General features: G+C 43.7%; 3 long non-coding RNA genes across 3 annotated transcripts; 2 read left to right on the forward strand and 1 right to left on the reverse strand.

Moving 5' to 3' along the window:
- Positions 1-4,905: 4,905 nt before the first annotated feature.
- LOC127317791 (uncharacterized) lies at positions 4,906-6,018 on the reverse strand. The gene is made up of 2 exons (XR_007861466.2): positions 5,808-6,018; positions 4,906-5,681 (listed from the first exon to the last, which is right to left on the reverse strand). It is a non-coding gene; the product is annotated as an uncharacterized lncRNA (long non-coding RNA).
- LOC139833323 (uncharacterized) lies at positions 4,988-6,519 on the forward strand. The gene is made up of 2 exons (XR_011748832.1): positions 4,988-5,499; positions 6,015-6,519. It is a non-coding gene; the product is annotated as an uncharacterized lncRNA (long non-coding RNA).
- Positions 6,520-14,161: 7,642 nt separating this feature from the next.
- LOC127317790 (uncharacterized) lies at positions 14,162-15,685 on the forward strand. Its single transcript, XR_007861465.1, has 2 exons — positions 14,162-14,673; positions 15,159-15,685. It is a non-coding gene; the product is annotated as an uncharacterized lncRNA (long non-coding RNA).
- The last annotated feature ends 227 nt before the right edge of the window (positions 15,686-15,912 follow it).

Here is a 15,912-nt window from a genome sequence, read left to right on the forward strand (position 1 = left end):
CGCTAAACATTAAGATATCTAGCTGGTATTTACGTCGAGGGTAATCCTAACCAAAGATAATCTTGTGAAACGTAATTGGCTTGGGAGCAGACAGTGTGTTTTTTGTCATCACAATGAGACGATTAAACACTTGTTCTTCCAGTGCCGCTTTGCCAGGTCTATATGGTCATGCATCCAAGTAGCTTCTGATCTGTATCCTCCGACTAGTGTGGCTCATATCTTTGGTAATTGGCTTCATGGTATTGATCACAGGTTTAGAACGCTTAAACGCTTGCCGTTATATGGTCGCTACGGCTATACAGAAATGACAAAGTTTTTAATGATATAAATTGCTCTCTCTTGCAAGTTATTTACAGATGTACCTCTATTCTTCGTTCGTGGTCTGCACTCCAAAGGGTCGAGAACCGCGACCTCTTTACGGATGTATGTACGCGGTTGGAGGATACGGCGAGGGATATTTTTTCCCTCCAAGGGTGGCAGGCTGGCAGCATAATCAAAAGATTGGACCACCACCATCATCCTAGGCGGTTCTACAATTGCTCAATCACTGAAATGTAATTTTCCTTTTTTGTTTTCATTTTAGAATTTTTGAGACTTTTAAACGGCTATGCGCATATTAGCTATGCAGAGATCGGGTGTAATTTCTTATCAAAATAATAAAGCGCTCATCTATTATATACTAAAAGCACAATACAGGGTCTAAAATAAAGACACCACGTTAAACCACATCATTCTAATTATTTTGTCAATTAGATCTAAAATTTACGGCTAAGATTTATGTCGTTGCGTAACATGTAGGGGCTCATAATATTTTAGATGTATCAAACTGTCACGTTAGTGGATCTACATTTGTTACATGGTAAAAAAACAGAATTGATTATGTGTCACATCTCACGTTGAAAGGAAAGAAACGTGAGTCCCTCAGATGCACGAGTGAATCGCACAGCGCAGGTCCACCATTCATTTTAGAAAAAAAAACCTATTTACAGCTTACGAAAGTGGCCGTGCGAGTCTAAGATTCCTAGACCAGTAACCCAGATATGAATGGAAACTATGAATGGAAACTAGACAACATCAATCCTCATCATTTTCATCATATCTACAATTTATGGTTACCATTAAAAAAAATTATGAGACGTACGTGCACAAGCGTAAGTCAATTTTAGGTGATTGTTTGGAGAAATCTATCTAGCTTACGTACATAATCATTTTTCCAAAACTAAACAATATGGATCTGTTCAAAAATAATTATTAGGTAAGCCAATGGCCTCGACAAAAAGCCATCGACGTAGAATACAGGCCGTCGGTGTATGCCGATTTTCCGGTATTGTATAGGCCACAAAAAATGTCTGGCATGGTTACGCTCCCACGTTCGCTGGTGGCCAATTTTGAAAATTTTGAAATTGGTAGTTCGAAGTTTCGTGAACTCTATTTTTTGTGTGTGCTAATAGGTATACATGGTCTGTGTATTTGTGCAAAGTTTCTGTAAAAGATCCGTTGTATTATAAGCAACAAAAAAAATTGTGGTTGTATATAGGGATATAAAACCTTGGTTTTTGTCACACATTTTACATTTTTCTGTAGCTATATTTTCTTTGGAATGTGTATATGAGATTTTTCGGAGTCCTAGAAATACCCTTTTGAGATTTTCAAAATACGAGCATGAGGGTGCTCGGGTGTTTCTTTCCGGTATGTCCTGTTATTTGTGAAACTAATATTATGTTTAATGATGAATATCATAGTAGAATATTAGTTAACGTATTTTAGCTTCATAGACAATTATTTATAGCACTTTAGCGCCATGTACCTTTACACAATAATGAAAGCTTAATTGTATTTTTTTCGACAAGTGCCCCCGGCCGCCAGACACCAAGATCCAGCCGAGTCACCCAGTTATGAATGGAAACTAGACAACATCAATCCTCATCATTTCCATTATATCTACAATTTATGGTTACCATTTAAAAAAATTGTGAGACGTACGTGCACAAGCGATAAGTCAATTTTAGGCGATTTTTTGGAGAAATCTATCTAGCTTACGTACATAATTATTTTTCCAAAACTAAATATGGACCTGTTCAAAAATAATTATTAGGTAAGCCAATGCCTCGACAAAAAGCCGTCGACGTAGAATACAGGCCGTCGGTGTATGCCGATTTTCCTGTATTGTATAGGCCACAAAAAAAATGTCTGGCATGGTTACGCTCCCGCGTTCGCTGGTGGCCAATTTTTTAAATTTTAAAATTGGTAGTTTGAAGTTTCGTGAACTCTAATTTTTGTGTGTGCTAATAGGTATACATGGTCTGTGTATTTGTGCAAAGTTTCTGTAAAAGATCCATTGTATTATAAGCAACAAAAAAAATTGTGGTTGTATATAGGGATATAAAACCTTGGATTTTGTCACACATTTTATATTTTTCTGTAGCTGGCTATATTTTCTTTGGAATGTGTATATGTATGCGCCTATTTCTTTTCAGATTTTTCGGAGTCCTAGAAATACCCTTTTGAGATTTTCAAAATACGAGCATGAGGGTGCTCGGGTGTTTCTTTCCGGTATGTCCTGTTATTTGTGAAACTAATATTATGCTTTTAATGATGAATATCATAGTACAATATTAGTTAAAGTATTTTAGCTTCGTAGACAATTATTTATAGCACTTTAGCTTCATGTACCTTTACACAATAATGAAAGCTTAATTGTATTTTTTCTGAATCATCAAAGTACATTATATATAAACTAAAAAGCGAAAAATGCTACAAAATTTAGTCACGGACCTGTTATCGATTATGGGCGCAAATGAAAATGATGTAGATATATATCACTCATATACAAATCTATATATATATAACCTCAGCGTGAAACTAAGGTATAAAAAACAATGGGCCACAATACATAGTTGCTAAAGTACATACAATATAGAAGATAATTGTGTCAATGGTTGTTTGTGCAAGTGAAGGGTCAACCCGTGTGTTTATTGAAGTAGAAATATTCCTAGATTACTATTTATAAACTGAACAATTTTAACTACGTGTGACATTCGTAAATAAAAGGGTATTTATTATAGTTTATGTCAACCCACATTTTATGATACTTCAGGCCCCGACGTGCTTAAATTTACATTTCTAGAATTTGTTTCATACTTCGCTTTGGGTATCATGGGATTTGAATCGAATCCCTGTTGTATAGCCCCATTAAAGGGCACCACTAATACACGTGAGCAGAAGATTTTTAGAATATGAGAAATCAACATGAGAAAACAATATATCCAAATAGAGCACGAGACGTGTAGCCTAGAACACAGCGGCATCATATTTTGTAAGTTCGTAATATTTATTCATCGATAATATAAAAATCATTTATAATGTTTACACACCACTAATGGCCACTAATTTATTTATATTACATTTGTATCAATATATCTATAATCATAAATTTAACTATCTTACATAGATGATACATTCAGATATGCCCTCGCATTTTCGAGGGCCACCTGGCTAGTGTGACGCCCCGTTACGTCCGGCTAAGTCAAACGTAACGGAAACCGCCACTTCAGAGTTGCGCCAGGACCAGCCAAGGAGAACAGTAGCATGTAGATAGTGGAAACTTTCACCGTTTGAAAGCGGTGTCCTTTATTACATCGTCACACAAAGTGTCACTTTAACCGACGACTCAACCCCACCCACTTGATCCACAAGCCATAAATCTACTCCTCATAGCCTTGGACATCGGCTTCCCCATACTCATACTCCACTTCAGCAAAGTCAAAGTCACCACAAGAGCCAGATTCATCATAAGCACCGGTCTCTACCTCCTTAGAGTTGTCATACATCACGGGTTCTGAAAACAACGGAGAAAGTAAGGCTGAGCACGTATAAAATACGTACTCCACAAGTTGCCGGGGGTGGAGGGGTGGCGTGTGATTAAAAGGGCAAATAAAACTCAACGGCTCGGTAGCCGTCCGACCGACAACACTTTTAGAGAATAATTCCCCGATTCTCCGTTTGTTGGAAAATCCATATTTTTATTTATGAAATCTGCTGGCGGCAGACAACGTGGGATCTTACATCCTGTGTTAGAGGAAGACCCACACGACGCACTTCCAAACCCGGAAGCTGGGAGTGATATCACATTTTACTCTGATCAGAGGTGTACTGCTTTGCCCATAGTGTCACTTGGTCGATTTCGTTCATGCGCTTCCACGGCGCACAACTAGACCAAGGGACCAAAACCTTTAGCCAGCCCGTACACTACCTCTGCTTTTCCACCTTGCCTTAATCACCAAAGGCCCGCGGGTCGAGACCCCTAACCGGCGGTCTCGCCCTAGGGTGACTGCACCTACCCGGCTACAGTCACCTTCTCACCCGTGCAGAGGTAGCTACTTGGCATGGTTAATCGGTTAAGCCCGTCCCATTCCAGGTCTATGGTCAGTACGGGTTGCGCCACGGGTTGCGCCGCTTTTGAAGTAAGCGCCAGTTGGTTATATTTTTATTAGATAATCCATGTGTAGAGGAGCCTGACTTCCAAGCCAACCCTGACCGGGATGCTTCCACCAATTCCGGCTCCTCTACCCACCAAATAATTAAAACACAACCCTGTCCGGGTTTTGGTGACATACCTCATACAAACCACCGGATCTGGTCCATTCGCCAAATCGGCGGATCTTTCTGATCCACTTCTCACATTTCATTTAGAAAACCAAAAGCTTTGTATTTGGTTCTCATGCGAAATTTTGGGATAAACCATAACTCATAAAACATTTTAGCAAAAACATAGGAGCCCGACAACTTGCCTGGCAGCGCTCCGACCGATTCGAAAGCACCGTCAGCGTCTCCTAAATTTCCATGATCGGCTCCTAATATTTATTCACCAGTATTCTCAGTATTTTAGCTAACTTACAAAATCAGTAGGCAGCGCATTTAAACTGGGCAAATCCATTTACATAGCTAGCAAGCATATGCCATCGTGTTGTGAAAAGGCATGAATACATGCATCAGGCCTGATCAAATGAGCATGTCTATCCCTACCGACAGAGGGAAATAATTTATCATCCAGTCATTTTGGTTCTGTGCATGTGTGGTCAAAGCTCAGCTATCCATCCCAGTACTAGTGCTACTCTCGGGTACACCGTCCCCTAATCTACTCGTATTCCCCAACCAGGTCCCTATCTCTCCCGTCACTTCTCTCTTTCTAAGAACACCACCGTCACCGCCGGTTCGATCTACTACGTCCGGCTGTCATCGGCTCCACCGCTCGCATCTACAACATCCCCTTATTCTCCTCTACTTGATTTCCACACTCGCCGTCGCTCTGCGCCAAGCCATGGCCGACAGCACACGCGGCCGCATCGGCCGTACGGCTCGACGACCATGGTCGATGCCGAGGTTGACGCCACCTGGGCCGGACCAAGACTCCTGCTGCCAAGGCAGCGCCGTGGCGCCGCAGCTAGCGTGGTACCAGCGACTACCTTGTACTGCTAATCCTCCTCTACAGCTAGCTATGTAAGTGCTAATCACCTTCTGTTTTGCAACCGTACTACTACTACTACTACTATTAGCTGCAAATATACATGCTGGCTAGAGCATTACACTAGATCGATGTGATATGGCGGAGTGCAATACTACTCTGAAACTGATTCTAGATCCTGATTAACTTCCTAGGAACATACCAAAACTAGTACTACCTCTGTCCATAAATAGATGTCTGAGATTTATTTCAATCTGGATGTATCTAGACGCTATTTAGTGTCTAGATACATCCAGATTTAGACAAAGCTCAGTCATCTATTTATGGACGGAGGGAGTACCACCCTAGTAACCAGAGGCAAGTTTCAGATTGATTTTTTTTTTCCTCAACAAGTGCATGCAAGACGGAGCAAGTTAATTAACATGCGTAAGTTATTATAGTGTTGTGACATCTTAGATTTAATCTAGCTATTACAGACTTTGATGAAGTAAGAAGAGAGACCAAGCATGCTAGTCACATTTTCTGATCTCAATCTACTCTTCTCCATCAGTACTTTCAGGCAACAAAGCATGCAAAAGCAGACGGTACAAGTATAGGGTGAAAGCAGAGCAAGTGGCCTTGCTAGTACCTGACCAAACACCACCAAGGATCAATCAGAGATGCCCAACACAGGGATGACTATGTGAGACTAGATGTGGTGGAGAAAAGGGGTGGTCGGAGAGAATGGAGTGTTTGGTCGAAAATGCTGAATAGTGAAATGGACAGTCTATTTATAGTAGGGAGAGGTTAGGTCGGTTTAGCACAATTTGTGCCAGGTGGGCTGCATGCACAGCTTTGATGTACATGTGGTGTGTACACTTGTATCTCTTCTAGCTGTAAATTTTTACAAGTGGATGAAAATGTGCTGTTTGTGAGTTGGCTATTACCTTGCCACTAAGGAAGTCTGGCAGGGACTTAATTGTAAATTTCGAAATTCTGTCAGGGGTTGAAAAGTGAAACCGATGTATATGAACTTTGTAAGCAAATATTGTTAGGACTTTGGTGATTGAATTTTATTTAATATGGGTTTAGCGTGAAATCATGTTTAGCGATATGTGATCAATACTAATGTTGTAAAAATGGTGTTTTTAAATTTTGGGGTTTTCACATCCCTCCCCCCTTAAAAAAAATTTCGTCCTCGAAATTTAGGGTCGCACCTCGAAAAGATGGGGATACTTTTCCTTTAGATCACCCTCTTTTTCCCATGTCGCTTCTCGCACTGGATGGTTTCCCCATTGCACCTTGCAATATCTAATTGTCCTATTCCTTAGTTTCTTTTCTTCGGTGTCGAGGATTCTGCTAGGATGCTCTTCGTAGGTTAGATCATTTTGGAGGGTTAGCTCATGTTCCGAGACCCGCTCCAACGGTGGGTTTACGCTCTTGCGTAGTTGAGAAACATGAAAAACATCATGCACCCCTTGCAAGTGTGGTGGTAATTCTATTTTATATGCAACCGTCCCTCTCCTTTTTAAGACCCGATATGGTCCAATATACCGGGGACTTAATTTTCCTTGTACGCCGAAACGCTTGACCCCTTTCATTGGCGAGACTTTAAGATATACGAAGTCACCAGGCTGATATTGAATATCTCGGCGCCCCTTGTCGGCATAACTCTTTTGCCTACTTTGGGCCGTCTTTAATCTCTCCCTAATTACGCGGACTTTTTCCTCGGTTTCTCGGACCAAGTCGGGCGGTAGGAGTTTCTTCTCTCCGGTTTCTACCCAACATATTGGGGTTCGACATCTTCGACCGTATAAGGCCTCAAATGGGGACATACCAATACTAGCTTGGTAACTATTATTGTACGCGAACTCGGCCAACGGTAGATGTGTGCTCCATGAGTCACCAAAATCAAGCACACATGCCCTGAGCATGTCCTCAATAATTTGATTAACTCTCTCAACCTGACCACTAGTCTGTGGATGGTACGCGGTACTAAATTCCAGCTTCGTGCCCAATGCCTCTTGCATTTTTTCCCAAAACTTGGATGTGAACATTGACCCTCGATCTGACACAATTTTGGATGGGGTTCCATGTAGAGCCACAATCCTCTGAATATATAGCTCAGCTAGTTTTTCTCTGGAACATCCAGGGGCTAAAGGGATAAAGTGTGCAGATTTTGTGAGCCGGTCTATTATAACCCATATTAATTCTTCTTTTTTCTTGGTCTTGGGCAAACCGGTGATGAAGTCCATATGGATCTCATCCCATTTCCATTGAGGTATTGGGAGAGGTTGTAATAACCCAGATGGTCGTTGGTGTTCAGCCTTGACCCTCTTGCATGTGTCACACTCATCCACATATTGAGCAATTTCTTTCTTCATATTTCCCCACCAAAATGTGCTCTTAACATCGCGGTACATTTTTGTGCTACCGGGATGTATGGTGTAGGGGGTGGTATGTGCCTCCTTAAGTATTGTTTGTTTAATCTCGGATATGTTTGGCACACATAGTCGGTTTTTATACCAGAGTGATCCATCGTGTTCTACTTGGAATTGTGAAGGCTGACCATCTTGTATTCTGCGTTTTTCCTCGCAGATGAATTCATCCTTGACTTGGTTCTCCTTTATTTGGTCTAATAGATTGGGTACGACCGTTAATGTTCCTAGGATATGCTCAACCGGTTTATGCACGAACTCAACTCCCATCCTTTCCAACTCATTTGTTAGGTGTCTATCAAAGGTTGGGATCTCCATATGGTTGCATGAGGTTTTTCGACTAAGAGCGTCTGCAACCACATTAGCCTTTCCTGGATGGTAGTTAATACCAAGGTCGTAATCCTTGATAAGCTCCAACCATCGTCTTTGCCTCAAGTTCAACTCCTTTTGCGTGAAAATATATTTGAGGCTTTTATGGTCGGTGTATAATTCACAACGATTCCCATACAGGTAGTGCCTCCACATCTTCAAGGCAAAAACCACGGCTGCTAATTCCAAGTCGTGGGTGGGATAATTCTGTTCATGGGGCTTTAGCTGTCGAGAGGCATATGCTATGACCCTCCCATCTTGCATCAGCACACAACCTAAACCGACTCGAGAGGCGTCGCAGTAAACTGTGAAAGCTTTGCCCGGCTCAGGAAGAGCCAATACGGGTGCAGTTGTTAGTCGTCTCTTTAGCTCTTGAAAACTATTCTCACACGCTTCGTTCCAAATAAAAGGGGTGCCCTTTTTGAGAAGTTTGGTCATTGGGGCTGCTTTTTGGGAAAACCCCTCTATAAATCGTCGATAATATCCCGCTAGGCCAAGGAAGCTGCGAATTTCAGTTACATTGGTTGGTGGTTTCCATGCCAACACTGCTTCCACCTTAGAAGGATCTACGGCTATCCCTTTTCCTGATATAACTTGTCCTAAGAAGGCCACTTCCTCTAGCCAGAATTCACACTTTTTGAATTTGGCATAGAGTTGTCTCTCTCTCAAGGTTTGAAGCAAACTGCGAAGGTGTTCGGCATGTTCCTCAGTGCTCCGAGAGTATATGAGGATATCGTCGATGAATACTACCACGAATTTATCCAGGTAGGGCATCAGTACTAAGTTCATTAAGTTCATGAAGGCTGCCGGGGCGTTTGTGAGCCCGAATGGAACAACTCTGAATTCGTGGTGCCCGTATCGGGTGACGAAAGCGGTCTTTGGTATATCCTCCTCCTTTACTTTTAATTGGTGGTATCCAGACCGGAGATCTATTTTCGAGAACACGCATGCTCCCTTTAACTGGTCAAACAAATCATCTATCCTGGGTAGGGGATACTTGTTTTTAATGGTTGCTTCGTTCAAGGCCCGATAATCGAAGCACAACCGACTACTTCCGTCTTTTTTCTCAGTGAATAAGGCTGGGGCGGCCCAAGGGGACACACTTGGTCGAATTAGGCCCTTCTCTTCCAGCTCATTTAGTTGCTTTCTTAATTCCTTTAGTTCTCCAGCGGACATGCGATATGGTCGCTTGGATATGGGTGTCGTTCCAGGGACGAGATCAATTGCAAACTCAATTTCCCTGTCTGGCGGCATACCGGGCAATTCTTCCGGAAATACGTCCAAATATTCTCGGACTACAGGGACGTCTTCGGCCCTCTTTGTGTCTAAGGCCGTCAATAGTTCCTTGTTTGGTTGCGGTTTGGTTCTTTTACAACTGAAGGTGATCCATGTACCCTCTGGGCTTCTCAAGGTTATGGACTTTCCTTCGCAATCGAGTTTGGCTCCGTGTCTTGCTAACCAATCCATTCCCAGTATAACGTCTAACCCGCTCAGGGTGATGACGTACATGCTGGCCTTAAAGGTTATATTCTCAATGCATATAGGACGGTTGTGGCAAACATGCTCCACTACTATTAGGCCTCCGGGTGAGTGTACCTCTATATGCTTAGCCAAGGACGTGTGTTCCAAGCTATGCGTCTCAACAAACTGCTGCGAGATGAAAGAGTGTGTTGCCCCCGGGTCAAACAACACGAGACCTATTGCAGGAGGGATTAGTAGGTTACCTGTCACCACATCTGCTGATGCGTCCACTTGTGCCGCATCCATATGAGTTAGACGGACTGGTCCACGTGCTAGACCGCCACGACCACGTCCGCGATTAGCTACCGATGTATTTCCACGTACTTGTGCCGAGTTGGCCTGCCTTTGCAGCTGATTCGGCACAGCTCCACCTGTGCCGGGTTGTTTCTCACCCTTGTTCGGACACTCATTTTTGTAATGGCCCTTTAGTCCACACCCATAACATGTGATAGTTTTTGTCGGGCATTCACGAGCCATGTGGGGTCCACTGCATATGTGGCATTTGATAGGAGCCTTGGGAGGTCTAAACACCGGTCTTGACGGTTGGTCGAATGTGGGTTGAGGTGGTCCGGTTATCGGTGGACGGGGTGGTCCGGTCATATAAGGACGGGGTGGTCCATTCATTGGTGTACGAGCGGGGCCCGCAGGACGGCTCCCACTCCTCAGGAGGAACCTCGGGTCCAACCTAGCTCTCTTCCGTCGTTCTTCATCTACGGCAACTTGTCTGTTCTCAATAAGGATGACCCGGTCCACTAGCTCTTGAAACTCTGTAATCTTTACGGGAGCTATGTGGAGTTGTATGGAGGGGCTCAATCCTTCTATGAATCGATACACCTTCTTGGCCTCGGTGTTTGTGTCATCCGGTGCATAACGGGATAAGTCATTAAACCGGTCTAGGTAGGCTGTAATGGTCCTTGACTCCTGCTTAAGGTTTAGGAATTCCTTCCTTTTTATTTCCATTATACTCTCTGGGACGTAATTTTCGCGAAATCTCTTTTTAAATTGGTCCCAAGTAATTATGTGATCTTGGGGGATGATATTTTGCACATTTCTCCACCATGTAGCAGCAGGACCAAATAACTGATGGGTTGCATATCGGACCTTCTCTTGGTCTATGCAACCGACAGTATGAAGCTTTTGCTCTATGTCCCTCAACCAATCGTCCGCCTCTAACGGGTTAGCCGCAGTCGAAAAGGTTGGAGGTTTAGTCTTTTGGAACTCCCCAATACTAACACCTTGTTCTGGATTTTTAGATTGCTGGCCTCTCACGACACCAAATAGTTGTTCCATAAACTTATTTTGCTGCTCTAGTGAATCTCGACGGGACTGCTCCATCCACTGAAGCATTAGAGCAAATTGATCGGATCCTAGGACATGTGGAGGCAATGGTGGTGGTGGTGGGTAATCCTCCGGATGGTAAATCCCCCATGTTCCTTAATGACTCGGGCGCTATTTCTGTCGGGTTTCCGGTGCCTCCGTGCGAGTCACTACCGGACGCCATGGCTACCAACCTGATGGCAAGGCCTAAGTCATTTTACTAACTAGCGTATAGGCAAGAAATTTTAGCAGTGACATTTTGCACAAACAACACACGGGTCAATCGACCTTACTCTAACCATGTGAGCAGTAGTAAATTTTATATATACAAATCAGTTAAATACACCAACTTCCAATTTCGTTCAGGGCACTTTGTTCATTGCAATATCAACAAAGATCAGCTCAAGGTACAAGCTTAAATATGTACGCTGCCGGCCAGTAAGTATACGAGAATAGAGACAGAGAGCTGAAACATGCATGTGCATCGATACAGTTTAGCAATGTATACACCAATGCAAATCCATCTCGTTGAGAACAAAAGAAAGACACCAAGCTAGGAACTAAAAGCATGGGAGCGTAACAAAAACAAAAAGAAACCTCTATGCATTCACTAGGCCGATCCTTGCAGTAGCTGTAGTAATACATACAACAACTTCTTTGCTAAGTATAACAGAAGCATGGTAAAAACAAGGAAAAGGAATTCAGAGATGACATGTAGTGTATCACTCAAGATCATCTAGCAGCAGGATATATAGCATCACATCATACTTTCACGAGTCCATACAGAAGTACATCACAAGTCCAGAAGTCCATACATCAGCACATCACAAATTACAGGAACATCACCACATCACACACCATCAGGTTATCACGGCTATCTACACGTGTACCTGGAACAAAAGTATACCCCGACTAACTGTCCATCAGGATCAGTCTATCTAGCTACGGCTGTGCAACTCGGGAAGGGTAGCTACGGCTACAAGACCTTTCCAGAGATGTAGATGAACCAAAATGACAGCCTGCACATATCTGCGCCTATCATCTACTAAGTGATGAGACTACTCTGGGAGGAGCAACTATATAGTAGGCTGCTATAACCTTGCCAGAGCACAAAAGTCAGTGAACTACCACCAGCACGTCAGTCCTCCCTAACAAGGGGACTAGGTGGAGTGGTGAGGAGCAAGTCGGGGTCGAGGGCGGCAGTCGGTGGAGGCAGGGACACACTCGCCGCAGGAGGAAGGGAGGTCGCTGCGGCGTCAGACTCAGGTGCGGTGGAGTCGTGGGTGGAGCTAAGGGGGTGCTCGGAAGGAGTGACGTCGGAAGGGACACTAAGGTAGCCGGAAAGATCAGGAGATCCGCGGCCGGTGTCAAGTTTCTTGTTTTAAATTTTGTTCTTTCAGAACACAACACTCTATGCAGATCAAGCATAAAAAAGCAAGAGACAAACAATGGGTTAAGAAAAGATAAGTATTGTAGGGCAAGAAATTGATTTAGGTAAGAAGCGATACTAACTTCCTAACGCTCAGGACAGTCTCCAACTAAGTACATGACTATTTCCTTAACCTGGCTCTGATACCATCTTTTCTGTGACGCCCCGTTACGTCCGGCTAAGTCAAACGTAACGGAAACCGCCACTTCAGAGTTGCGCCAGGACCAGCCAAGGAGAACAGTAGCATGTAGATAGTGGAAACTTTCACCGTTTGAAAGCGGTGTCCTTTATTACATCGTCACACAAAGTGTCACTTTAACCGACGACTCAACCCCACCCACTTGATCCACAAGCCATAAATCTACTCCTCATAGCCTTGGACATCGGCTTCCCCATACTCATACTCCACTTCAGCAAAGTCAAAGTCACCACAAGAGCCAGATTCATCATAAGCACCGGTCTCTACCTCCTTAGAGTTGTCATACATCACGGGTTCTGAAAACAACGGAGAAAGCAAGGCTGAGCACGTATAAAATACGTACTCCACAAGTTGCCGGGGGTGGAGGGGTGGCGTGTGATTAAAAGGGCAAATAAAACTCAACGGCTCGGTAGCCGTCCGACCGACAACACTTTTAGAGAATAATTCCCAGATTCCCCGTTTGTTGGAAAATCCATATTTTTATTTATGAAATCTGCTGGCGGCAGACAACGTGGGATCTTACATCCTGTGTTAGAGGAAGACCCACACGACGCACTTCCAAACCCGGAAGCTGGGAGTGATATCACATTTTACTCTGATCAGAGGTGTACTGCTTTGCCCATAGTGTCACTTGGTCGATTTCGTTCATGCGCTTCCACGGCGCACAACTAGACCAAGGGACCAAAACCTTTAGCCAGCCCGTACACTACCTCTGCTTTTCCACCTTGCCTTAATCACCAAAGGCCCGCGGGTCGAGACCCCTAACCGGCGGTCTCGCCCTAGGGTGACTGCACCTACCCGGCTACAGTCACCTTCTCACCCGTGCAGAGGTAGCTACTTGGCATGGTTAATCGGTTAAGCCCGTCCCATTCCAGGTCTATGGTCAGTACGGGTTGCGCCACGGGTTGCGCCGCTTTTGAAGTAAGCGCCAGTTGGTTATATTTTTATTAGATAATCCATGTGTAGAGGAGCCTGACTTCCAAGCCAACCCTGACCGGGATGCTTCCACCAATTCCGGCTCCTCTACCCACCAAATAATTAAAACACAACCCTGTCCGGGTTTTGGTGACATACCTCATACAAACCACCGGATCTGGTCCATTCGCCAAATCGGCGGATCTTTCTGATCCACTTCTCACATTTCATTTAGAAAACCAAAAGCTTTGTATTTGGTTCTCATGCGAAATTTTGGGATAAACCATAACTCATAAAACATTTTAGCAAAAACATAGGAGCCCGACAACTTGCCTGGCAGCGCTCCGACCGATTCGAAAGCACCGTCAGCGTCTCCTAAATTTCCATGATCGGCTCCTAATATTTATTCACCAGTATTCTCAGTATTTTAGCTAACTTACAAAATCAGTAGGCAGCGCATTTAAACTGGGCAAATCCATTTACATAGCTAGCAAGCATATGCCATCGTGTTGTGAAAAGGCATGAATACATGCATCAGGCCTGATCAAATGAGCATGTCTATCCCTACCGACAGAGGGAAATAATTTATCATCCAGTCATTTTGGTTCTGTGCATGTGTGGTCAAAGCTCAGCTATCCATCCCAGTACTAGTGCTACTCTCGGGTACACCGTCCCCTAATCTACTCGTATTCCCCAACCAGGTCCCTATCTCTCCCGTCACTTCTCTCTTTCTAAGAACACCACCGTCACCGCCGGTTCGATCTACTACGTCCGGCTGTCATCGGCTCCACCGCTCGCATCTACAACATCCCCTTATTCTCCTCTACTTGATTTCCACACTCGCCGTCGCTCTGCGCCAAGCCATGGCCGACAGCACACGCGGCCGCATCGGCCGTACGGCTCGACGACCATGGTCGATGCCGAGGTTGACGCCACCTGGGCCGGACCAAGACTCCTGCTGCCAAGGCAGCGCCGTGGCGCCGCAGCTAGCGTGGTACCAGCGACTACCTTGTACTGCTAATCCTCCTCTACAGCTAGCTATGTAAGTGCTAATCACCTTCTGTTTTGCAACCGTACTACTACTACTACTACTATTAGCTGCAAATATACATGCTGGCTAGAGCATTACACTAGATCGATGTGATATGGCGGAGTGCAATACTACTCTGAAACTGATTCTAGATCCTGATTAACTTCCTAGGAACATACCAAAACTAGTACTACCTCTGTCCATAAATAGATGTCTGAGATTTATTTCAATCTGGATGTATCTAGACGCTATTTAGTGTCTAGATACATCCAGATTGAGGAAAAAAAAAATCAATCTGAAACTTGCCTCTGGTTACTAGGGTGGTACTCCATAAATAGACCTGGAATGGGACGGGCTTAACCGATTAACATGCGTAAGTTATTATAGTGTTGTGACATCTTAGATTTAATCTAGCTATTACAGACTTTGATGAAGTAAGAAGAGAGACCAAGCATGCTAGTCACATTTTCTGATCTCAATCTACTCTTCTCCATCAGTACTTTCAGGCAACAAAGCATGCAAAAGCAGACGGTACAAGTATAGGGTGAAAGCAGAGCAAGTGGCCTTGCTAGTACCTGACCAAACACCACCAAGGATCAATCAGAGATGCCCAACACAGGGATGACTATGTGAGACTAGATGTGGTGGAGAAAAGGGGTGGTCGGAGAGAGTGGAGTGTTTGGTCGAAAATGCTGAATAGTGAAATGGACAGTCTATTTATAGTAGGGAGAGGTTAGGTCGGTTTAGCACAATTTGTGCCAGGTGGGCTGCATGCACAGCTTTGATGTACATGCGTGTGTACACTTGTATCTCTTCTAGCTGTAAATTTTTACAAGTAGATGAAAGTGAGCTGTTTGTGAGTTGGCTATTACCTTGCCACTAAGGAAGTCTGGCAGGGACTTAATTGTAAATTTCGAAATTCTGTCAGGGGTTGAAAAGTGAAACCGATGTATATGAACTTTGTAAGCAAATATTGTTAGGACTTTGGTGATTGAATTTTATTTAATATGGGTTTAGCGTGAAATCATGTTTAGCGATATGTGATCAATACTAATGTTGTAAAAATGGTGTTTTTAAATTTTGGGGTTTTCACAGCTAGTTATAAAAAAAAGTACAACATGTAATCATGTTGTTGCAAACGGTGCCTTCTCAGTAGTTGCCGTTGTGTGGGCCTACATAGAAAAAATTACAAAAAACATTAACCCTTTTGCTCCGATGATTTGGTTCGCAAAAAATGCCCCGATCGTGGAC

Source organism: Lolium perenne, chromosome 7, assembly GCF_019359855.2.
Source record: "Lolium perenne isolate Kyuss_39 chromosome 7, Kyuss_2.0, whole genome shotgun sequence".
Lineage (NCBI taxonomy): Eukaryota > Viridiplantae > Streptophyta > Magnoliopsida > Poales > Poaceae > Lolium > Lolium perenne.